The following is a 10,355-nucleotide window of genomic DNA, read 5'->3' as shown; positions in this document are numbered from 1 at the left end:
GAGAAGGACAGAAAATCAAGAGATTATCCCTCCATATTTGCGGCTTTGATTATTCACGGATTTGTTTAATACGTTCTCTCTGGGAACATCTAGGTCCTCCTCCAGTGCAACTCTATGGTCAACTTTAACTAAACGTTGCACTGAAAGACCCAGAGATTCCTAGAGAGAATACTCTACTAGGCCTTTGTAGCTCCTCCAATGCTGTTCTATGGTCAGTGTCTGTCGGACGTTGCACTGGAGGACCTAGGGATACCTAGATTGGCGTCCTCTCAGGTAAAAGCATGGTATTTTGGTTATTTGCGGTTTTTTCCACATTCACGGGGGTCTTGTGCCCCTAATCCTAACAAATATGGACGGACAAGTGTGTGTGTGTGTGTATGGTAAGGGTAATTTATTTATTTTTAAGGAGATTGGATGGATCATTCCTTGGCACCTTTTCTCCCCTTGTACTAGGGAATTCTGGGAATTGTAGTTTGTTGTGGCACCAGACCCCTCTGAGAGAGAAGGCTAAGGTCCAAAACACACTGCAGAAATAACCCAGTTTGAGACCTCTTTAACTGCCCTGGCACAATGTTAGGGAATCCTGGGAACTGTCGTTTTGTGAAACATTTAGCCTTCTCTGTTAGAGAGAGTTCTGGTGCCGCAATAAACTACAATTCCCAGGATTCCCTAGCACTGAGCCAGGACAGTTAAAACGGTCTCAAACTGGGTTATTTCTGAAGTGGACCGAAATGTCTCACAAGACTGCAATTCCCAGAATTCCCTAGCCTTAAACCAGTCTCAAACAGGATTGTTCTTTCAGTGCGGATGCACAACAAAGTCCGTTGACGAATGACCAGAACACACTGCAGAAATAATCCAATAAAGCACTCTCAAACTGAACGATTCCTGCTGTGTGTTGTTCGATCTGAAGTGATTGAGGGACAATAAACTGTATTCAAGGAGAACCACTCCCTCCCAGCTGCAAAGTGTAGAGTGGCACGCGGCCACCTCGCTTCCGGGTCTCTTCGTCCAGCCTTGGCACGGGCAGCTCCGGGAGAGAAGATGGCGGACAGAGAGCGGTCAAAACCATAGAGGAGGAAAGAAGTCACCAGCGGAGCCCGCCTTAAAACGGATTTCTAGTTCTATGATTCCGTTTTTTAAAACAATGCCTTCATACCTCCTCCCCTCTCCGTGCCACGCCCCTTTCTCAGTAGCCAATGAGAGCTGTGTGGGCGGAGCCAGCCTCGTTTTCGTTCTGCGGTGCCTATATAAGGCTCCTGTAGGGCCCCGTTCTTTCTTTCGGATCGCCGCGCGGGAGGAGAAGGAGGCTGCTCTTTAGATAGAGAGGTGGGTTTCGGATCAGCGCTGCCGCCATTTTGTGTGTCTGTTGCTCTTCTTCCCTCCCTCCCTTGCCTATGCTTCAGAGGCATTCTTTGTCGGTGCTTTTTCTTTTACTACTCATACTCTTTTGTTTTTATTTCCAGACACGCTTAATCGGCATTAATGCCTTTTCTCTTGTAGCTGCCTTGGGAAGGGTAGCAAAAGCAGCGGAGACGGAGGTCCAAAACACACTGCAGAAATAACCCAGTGTGAGACCGCTTTAACTGCCCTGGCTCAGTGCTAGGGAATCTTGGGAAGTGTAGTGTTTGTGAGACATTGAGCCACCTCTGTCAGAGAAAGCTCTGGTGCCACAACAAACTACAGTTCCCAGGATTCCCTAGCACTGAGCCAGGGCAGTTAAAGCGGTGTCAAACCGGGTTATTTCTGCAGTGTGGATTGGACCTGAGTGGTAGGGATTTGGCCGAAAATGTAGGTGCCCATCCTCTACAGCAGTGCCCCCAAACTGTGCTCTTTAAGGGACTTTGGACTTCAGCTCCCAGAATCCCAGAATATTGGCCAACATGGCTAAGGCTTCTGGGAGCTGATGCCCAAAATCTCTTGAAGGGACACATTTTTGGGGGCAATGCCCTACATACAGGAGACCAGATGGTCCTCACTGCTGAGGAGGATAAGGCACTACAAAATGGAGGACCTTCAAGGGAAAAAAGTAACAATGGAGAGTATTCCCAAATAAAACCTAAAAGGACTCATATAAATCCATGCCTCTTAGCCATGCTCGAAATGGAAGGCATTTTCAAATTCCTTCTGGACTGGGAAATATTGGAGAGGTCTGGGAAAAGGAGGCGGCCTGGTCGCCCTGGATTGAGATAAATGGCCCTTTTCTTGGTTATGAAGAAATGTATTTATATTTGACCATTAAGAGTCTAATAGCAGCTGAAGGAAATGCTCCTCTATTATTTATTTAGAGCAGTGGTCCCCAAACCACCCTTCAAGAGATTTTGAGCAAGCTTCAGCCATGTTGGCCAGGAGTCTGGGATTCTGGGAGCTGAAGTCCAAAATCTCTTAAGTGCAGAGTTAGGGCACTGGCTTAGAGTATTCATAGTAGAGAGAGGAGTTGGCAAAACTGCCTCTGAAGATTAATGATCTAAAACAGTGGTTCCCACACTTTGGTCGTGACTTTTCATCTCCCAGAAGCCTTAGTCACCTTGGCCAACAGAAATTCTGGAGGGCCATTGTTTGGGAGCCAGTGGTCTAAATTCATGGGGTTGCCACATGCGTACTGTTCCATATCTCTGTTTTAACATTATTCTGTCTTAACTTCGGTTGTAAGAAACTCAGTAATAGGAATGCCTCAAGTAATACAGGAAACATCCAGGGTAGCAGCGGTGGCCATACTGCAAAGTACGATAGCAATCCAAAAAAACAGTGATGTCTTTATTGGGCCAACCAAAATGCCTAAAATATGTGTGTTGGCATTGTTGTTTTATTGATTTAATGAGTATAGCATGATGGGAAATGATTTTTCTTCAGATTCTGAGCTGTTAAGAGTTCACTGTAGTGGGCCAATTTGTTCAGAGCAGTTTACATAGTTAATTATTAAATCTATATAGCTTAACTTTCCTGTTTCTATCATTTGTGGCTTTGTACAATTATGCAGCTTTAGTTGTAAAAGAATTGTAAAATGCAATTGCTTGAAAGTAAATGCCATAAGTAAAAATTTAAAAAGAATGTTTCAATATGGCTAAAATGTACCCCAGAGTTTTATTTGAATACTTACATATGAAATGAGGTAACTTGTAGTGTCCTATTTGATTTTTAATTATCTGATTTCATTTTTATTTCAGGAACTATGAGTTTAAAAGCTATATTAGTATTGCTACAGTACAAAATGATCTCTGGTAAGTCTCAAGTGCCTAACTTGAAAATATTTCATATTTACACATTTAAAACTATTTTGGAAATCAAATTCTAGACAATTTCATGGAAAGTAAGTGTTAGAACAGCATCTCCTGACTATACTTGCAGAAGTTTTTATATGGAATTATAGCCATCTCTTTATAGGATTGTTATCCCATATTAGTTATGGTGAGACTAGTGGACATTTTGTCAAGACAGTGAAACTTAGGTACAGATGGGCAAAAGGTGCCATCCTGCAGGTGGGGTAAGGGCTGCTGGGCGCCATGATTTACCACAGTACCAATCCGGGGCAGAAAGGGAAGGCGTCTTGTCACCCCTTCCTGCCCATTTGTACAGAGCCTTAATCTTAAAAATGTGCCACACATATCATGTTATTAGCCACTACACTAGTTCGTAGTATCTTGGATGCATAATTTTGTGAACACTCTTGCCTTGTGCATGCATGCACATGCACACACCTGTAAGTGTACAACAAGCCCATTAATATATATGATTTTAAAAGCTTTTTAATTGAATATACAGAATTCTGGCAGTGGTATCAGTCTTAGCTTGATACTTACATGAAAATTCTAGTTTTTCTTATTCTGGATCACAGAAACTGCTTCCTTTGACTTAGTTTGGGTACTTTTCTACTTCTGAACTTCTGCAATTTGTTTTCAGATTATGGAAACATCTGCATACCTAGAAGAGGATTTGATGGATAAGAACGACTGACCCTGAGTATGTTAAAAAAATTTTTAAATGAAAATAAAAACTATTAAGTCTACCATGGATACAGGGGAACCCACAGAATGCTCTGCCTGGAGGTGCTGCAGTGTGAATTGACTGGCTTAAATACCAGTCCTAAAGCAGTTATCTTACCTTCATGACTAGCTCTATACAAAGTGGATTTTATGATCACTATGAGAATGCATACCTCTATTGACTTCATTTTGCATGCAGTACAGTGGTACCTCGGGATATGAAATACCCAGGTTACGAATTTTTCGGGATACGAAAAAATCCCATAGGGAATTATTGTTTCGGGTTACGAAAGTTTTTTCGGGTTACGAAAAAACTCCGGCGCCATTTTAAATGGAGCCGCGGCAGAGCTGCGGCTTTTTCCCCATTAGCGCCTATGGCATTTCGGCTTACGAAGGCTTTTCGGGTTACGAAAGCGGCCGCGGAACGAATTAATTTCGTAACCCGAGGCACCACTGTAGTTAATATATTTAGCCCTGAACAAGTGTCCATAAGTTTTTTAAGACTTGGCAAGTTTTCTTAGATCCTAGTGTGTCTTCAGCATATTAGGATTACATTCATTAAATTTGGAATTGCTTTGAGCTCAGATGATCACTTTTTGTACCCATTGATCTGTGGGGAGGAATTTTAAAATTTTTCAGACTATGCAGGAGAATGGGATGGGATATTTGCTTGTAGTATCTGTTCTGTTGGGCATGCACATTTGGAAAAAACTGCCACATAGGGCTATACCATTGATTTCCTGCTGACATAATTAGGAGAAATAAAAAGAAGGAATAAATACTTTACAAACCTTATATTTTGTCTTTTCAGACCTGACAAAAGATGTATAAGGATAAAGGTAAGTGTGTTAAAAACTTGTATTCAGTAAGTAGTTAGCATTGATCTAACCATTGATGAGCCTATCCCGAACCTGATTTCTTTGATGAAAAACTGCCATTATGGATCCGGCTTCTGAGGTTACACTAGTAGTTAATAAATTTGCTATTTGGTTTGCAGAAAACATTCCTAGTAGCTTCTATTTATATGTATGCTGTTTTCTGTGTACTTTTTAATGTCTAGGTTGGCAGCTGGAATCCAGGAAGCAACTGGGTGATACAGTTCAAGGCTTCCAATTTTGATTAGAGACTACAGCAAGTAAGTATAATACCTTGGATTATTAAGTGTGTCCATATTTCCTGCGAAACCTGGCTTAGGCGAAGGACTGCTAGTTTTATGATAATTAAAGTTGCTGTCTTCACTGTGCTTATAGGAAAGGAGTATGCATTAAATACACTGGTGTATTTGAATAAGCATACATTTCAGTAATTACTGGTTACCTCAACTGTATTGGTGTCCAGGATCTGTAAAATGGGAAAAAGTGTATATGTGCAGATATCAGCTCAACAGAATATAAAGCTAATAAAATGTCGCATTGTTTTTTGGACAGTGACATGAGGGAGTCCTGAGGCTGAAATCTGAGTCACTTTCACGATGCTTATGGGCAAAGGAAAGTAAGTAAGTCATTCAAATTGGAAAATGCAAAATAAAACTAATGATCAATAGGACTGAGATAATAGGTCTGTGGTGACATCCAGTGCATGAATATGTCATGATTAAATTAAAAGTAATTGAAGGCCTTCAAGTATGTAAGGAGATTCACAAGAATCTGAAGTGAGTGAAACTGGAATGTCTAGTACAGAAGCAGTTAGTGTGCAGGTGGTATGCTCTCCCTGGTTGCCAAATTAATGGTTTCCCAAAACAGGAAATTGTACTCTGAGGTGTACAATTAATTAAAAGGAATACACACTCACCACACCAAGCATTTATTTTAATGAAAATACAGTGGTACCTCGGGATACGAAATACCCAGGTTACGAAATTTCCGGGATACGAAAAAATCCCATTGGAAATAATTGTTCCGGGTTACGAATGTATTTTCGGGTTATGAAAAAAATTTTTGGTGCTTTTCGGCGCTTTTTCGCACGAAACGCGGCTTTTCCCCATTAGCGCCTATGGCATTTCGGCTTACGAAGGCTTTTCGGGTTACGAAAGCGGCCGCGGAACGAATTAATTTCGTAACCCGAGGGAGCAGTGTACTAAATGAAGTACAATGATACAATTATCAGTTTTGGTAGGGATGGTGGCCTGTGGTAGATTTTTTTAGGGATGGGGAGTTACCCTCCAGATATGCTACTGAACTGCCCTGATCTCTAGTAGTGGAAAATACAAAGGTGCATTTCTGTTACTAGAAATCTAAGCTTATTTGAATTTATAAGTAAGATTACATAGTATACAGTCTTAATTTAACAGAATACATTAATCTGCACTCACCCAATTGTAATATCCTTTTCTTTTTTAGTGATAAGAAGCCAAATGGGAGCATGATCTGAAGTTACCCTGAGGAAGTCACATCTTGAGTGTTCCAAACAGCCTCAAGTATTTAAGCAGACTAGTTTGGGAACTGGCACTACATATATATTTTTAAACTTCATTGAGTGTATGTCTAATGGCTGGTTTTTATCTTCAGTATTGCATCTAGAATCAAGTTTTAATAAATAATACTGAAACTTCCTTATAGTTTGAGAACTTGTGCTCTTTGAGCAATACCAATAAAGTGAAGTTTTTCAGAAATACTGATTGCTGTCTGTGTTCACCTAGCAGGGGTATTTTGATAACTGTCAAATGGAGTAGGTGGATGGTTCTGAAAAGGGGTAACAATCAGGGAGGGGGAGAGGCAGTGTGAGAAGTTGCTCATAATGACTTTGGGAAAGATCCTGAATTTTTAATAGAAGGCTCCTGGAAACAGTTGCATATAACTGCTAGTTACTTACAACATTATGGTGCCAAATTACTATACTGTATGGGTTGAGTCTTAACAGCTTGATGTCAGGGTAAACAAGGTGGCATTCCTATAAATGCCTGACAGAGCACAGTTGCATATTACAGGAATGGAGCCATGCAACCTGATCTTATGTGTGGTTTACTTGGTAAGTTGAAGAGTAGTACAGTAGATACATGCTTTGCATTCAAAAGGTCCCAGGTTTCACCTGCCATCTTCAGTTGGGAAATTGGATATATTTGAACACTTGTGGCTATCTCCCTGGCCTATAATTTAGGTGGATATGAAAGGATGGGCTTGGAAAGCCTTGCCTTGTATAAGAATTGCAAAGTTCATTATGTGGAAATGCCATAAGCAAAACAACTCTGATGACCTTGAAGCAATTACCAAAAAACCAAGGGTTTAGAAAGGATTGCCATTTCAAAAATAATTGGGGTAGGTCCTGTCCACTCAGTTTTCAGTTGTGGACTTAGAATGATCTCCAGTTGTAGTGTAAGACCCCAGCAGTTGTCCTGCCAAAATGGCTGCAAGAACAAACTTGTCCATCATTGAATTACAGCTACCCCTCCTTTCTTGCAGACTTGAGATCTGCATTCTTGATTATTCCTGGAGGAGCAACCTCCATCCTCATGGGGATGCATCCCACTCGCAGGGGCATGCCATATGTTTACATGGAGGGGGAGAAGAATGTAGCTGGAGGAAAAGCACATTGATGTTTATCTGAAGTTGGTAAAGATCATGAAGATCCCCAGCAATTCTGGCCCCAATAAAAATAGTTGGATGAAAATACAGTACTGAGTTCAAATAGAAGAACCTTATTCCAACCATCAAGCATGGTACTGGGAATGCTTTAGCTGCTCAGGAGCTCAACAGTTTGCAGTCATTTACACTGCAGAATTCATGGTTATTAAAAGAATCCACAACTGTTACTCGTGGTCTGCAGAACATTGGCTGCTGGTTCAGAGCATGCTTCTTTGAAAGAAACGGGTGTATGGAGCTAAAAACCACCCCCCCCCCCAAAAAAAAACCCAATCCCTGCTGGCCTCCCATAGATAATTTCTTGGTGAGTTTTGTTCAGAAAGAGTTTGCTTTTGCTTTCCTTTGAAGCTGAGAAAGTGTGCCTTGCCCAAGGTCACCAGGTAAATTTCCATACCTGAGTGGGAATTTGAATCCTGGTCTCCAGAGTTGTAGTCCAACACTCAAGCCACTATGTCATACTGGCTATCAAATACCACTGAGCCAAAGTAGAAGGAATGGGCCATAAACCTTGAAACTAATGTCCCCATACAGACTGCCAAAATAAAGCTGCTTTGGGCCACTTTGGAGGTATGCTGTTTAAATGACACACGCATCTTAAGAGCCCAGAAGCTGCGCCAAAGCTGTGCTCCAGTCTTTAGGACTGGATCGTGGCTTTTGTGCAGCTTTCAGACTCAGTTAAACAGCATACCTCCAAAGTGACCCGAAGCAGCTTTATTTTGGCCTGTGTATGGGGCCGTCAGGTTGAGCAAATTACAGAAAACAAGTCATTGCTTGAATAATACCACAAGGTACTGAATCTAGCAGTACACATACTTTCAAAAGTATTACATAGCTATTCACTGTTGAATCACACGTGAATAAATGTTGAAAGTGCATCATGTTTCTGTGTTTATTCAGATGATCTCTTTTTTAGAATTATAACATTTTAGTTGGGGATTCCGATGCAATCCAAAAGGGTTCCCAAACTTTTTCTCACCACTGCACAGACTGGTTTAAACAAAAAGCAATTATCAAGAATACCAGAAACCCTCCTCCAAACTGAGGGAATGATGACTAAGATGGCAAATGAGATTCAATAAAGTGGCATCATCTATGTGCTGATGGGTTCTGAGCTGGTGAGTTGTGTGATCTCGTTATGGTGGACACTTCAGTGCAACTCTTAATACAATGTGTTGCAGATATGTGTAAAAGCAACAAGAGTTTGCCTTAATTAAGGAAATAAACAGATAGCTAAAAAGAGATTGTACAGTACATTACTGGCATTCCCAACCACAGCATTCAGTAGTGACTGTCAGTTCAGATGGCTTTAAAAAGAAACTAGGCAATCTGATGGAGGATGAAGATTTTTTACCGCATACCTTCAAGTTGTTTCCAACTTATGGTAACCCTATCATGGGGTTTTCTTGGCAAGATTTGCTCAAGGAAGGTTTCCTTTCATCATCCTCTGAGTCTGAAAGAGTATGACTTGCCCAAGGTGGGTTTCCATGGCTGAACGGGGATCCAAACCCTGGTCACTCAAGAGTCCTAGACCAATGCTCAAACCACTACACCATGCAGGTGCTCTGCAACTGACTGAGTAGTAGTCATGGTAGATACTTAGTCTTCTGCTGTAGGCAGCTTGTACATCAGGTCCTGGGAAGTTGCTGTTGCACTCAAGATGGCTGCCATGGTGTGAGCAGAATGCTGGGTTAGATGGGCTTTTAGTCTGATTCACCAAGTTCCAGATCATTAGAGAATGAATGTTTTGTCAAGCTTGGTGTTAGATCATTTTTTAAACTCCACCCTTCTAATGTTTTAATAGTTTGGGCAAAAGCCAACTGTAGCATCTTCTTTTTCTTGCAGCAGAATCATAAGATGGTTCAGAACTGTCTAGAAATGGCACAATTGCCGTATTATTCATAATATTACTTTCAAGTAGGATTTCCAGAATATTCAGTAACAGACTTGCTGGACCACCTAGCTGGGAGGCACTGCTTTGCAGTAATTTTGATTCTTTTAAATGCCAGGCCCACCTCCAGAAGTGGTGTGAAGTGAGTAGGTGGTAATGCACTCCTTTGTTCTTTTGATCTACAGGTTTTTGCAGAGTTTCATGCTGCTTAATATGGCTTACATCTAATCTGATGAATTCAGCTTTTCCCCATGTATTATTCTTGAGGCAGTGGTTAGAAGGAAACAAACAAGGAGTAAGGCAGGTGCATGTATGAATTTGGAGGCCTGACAATAGGTTGCTGTGTCAGAACATCCTTCAAATAAAAAAATAAGCAAGCAAGCTATGCTGGTCAGGTAGACATCCTCTTAGGTTGCATCTGAGCATATGTGCCTGCTTCCAGGCCTTTTGTTTCTGTAGTTGCAGATTCATCTCATGAGGAATCTAAGGAAGAAAGCTGATTGCCTGAGACATATGCCTCATTCTTGATCTATATGAAGAAAACATGCTGGATGATGTCACCCAGAGTTTCTTCCTTGGGGGTCTTCAACATACAGAAGAAACACTGCTTTGGTTCTCATTGAGCACAACCTCCAAACCAGTGCTGAGGGGCTGTTTTGACTAGAACTGGGTGAACAAATTAAAGTTACCTAAGGTAATATGGAGATGCGGGAAGTATACAAGCAACTGGATGATGATACAGTGGTACCCCGGGTTACAAAAATAATCCGTTCCGCGGCGCCCTTCGTAACCCAAAATCTTTCGCTAGCCGAAAAAGCCATAGGCGCTAGCGCTGGAAGCCGCGATTCCGTGTGAAAAAGCGCCGAAAAGCACCAAAATTTTTTTTCGTAAGCCGGAAAAAAAAAC

The 10,355-nt window shown here is 41.4% G+C and overlaps 1 long non-coding RNA gene and 1 other non-coding gene across 3 annotated transcripts; both read left to right on the top strand.

Moving 5' to 3' along the window:
- Positions 1–1,280: 1,280 nt before the first annotated feature.
- LOC121917468 lies at positions 1,281–6,534 on the top strand. 2 transcript variants are annotated; one of them, XR_006101034.1, is made up of 7 exons: positions 1,281–1,329; positions 3,168–3,221; positions 3,901–3,960; positions 4,795–4,822; positions 5,044–5,118; positions 5,411–5,474; positions 6,323–6,534. It is a non-coding gene; the product is annotated as an uncharacterized LOC121917468 (long non-coding RNA). The 2 variants fall into 2 exon arrangements; XR_006101033.1 differs by having other exon boundaries at positions 5,411–5,478.
- LOC121917485 lies at positions 4,870–4,942 on the top strand. The gene has a single exon (XR_006101039.1). It is a non-coding gene; the product is annotated as a small nucleolar RNA SNORD50 (small nucleolar RNA).
- Positions 6,535–10,355: the final 3,821 nt, after the last annotated feature.

This window comes from Sceloporus undulatus, unplaced genomic scaffold (assembly GCF_019175285.1).
Source record: "Sceloporus undulatus isolate JIND9_A2432 ecotype Alabama unplaced genomic scaffold, SceUnd_v1.1 scaffold_19, whole genome shotgun sequence".
Lineage (NCBI taxonomy): Eukaryota > Metazoa > Chordata > Lepidosauria > Squamata > Phrynosomatidae > Sceloporus > Sceloporus undulatus.
This window is presented reverse-complemented; position numbering and strand designations above follow the sequence as displayed.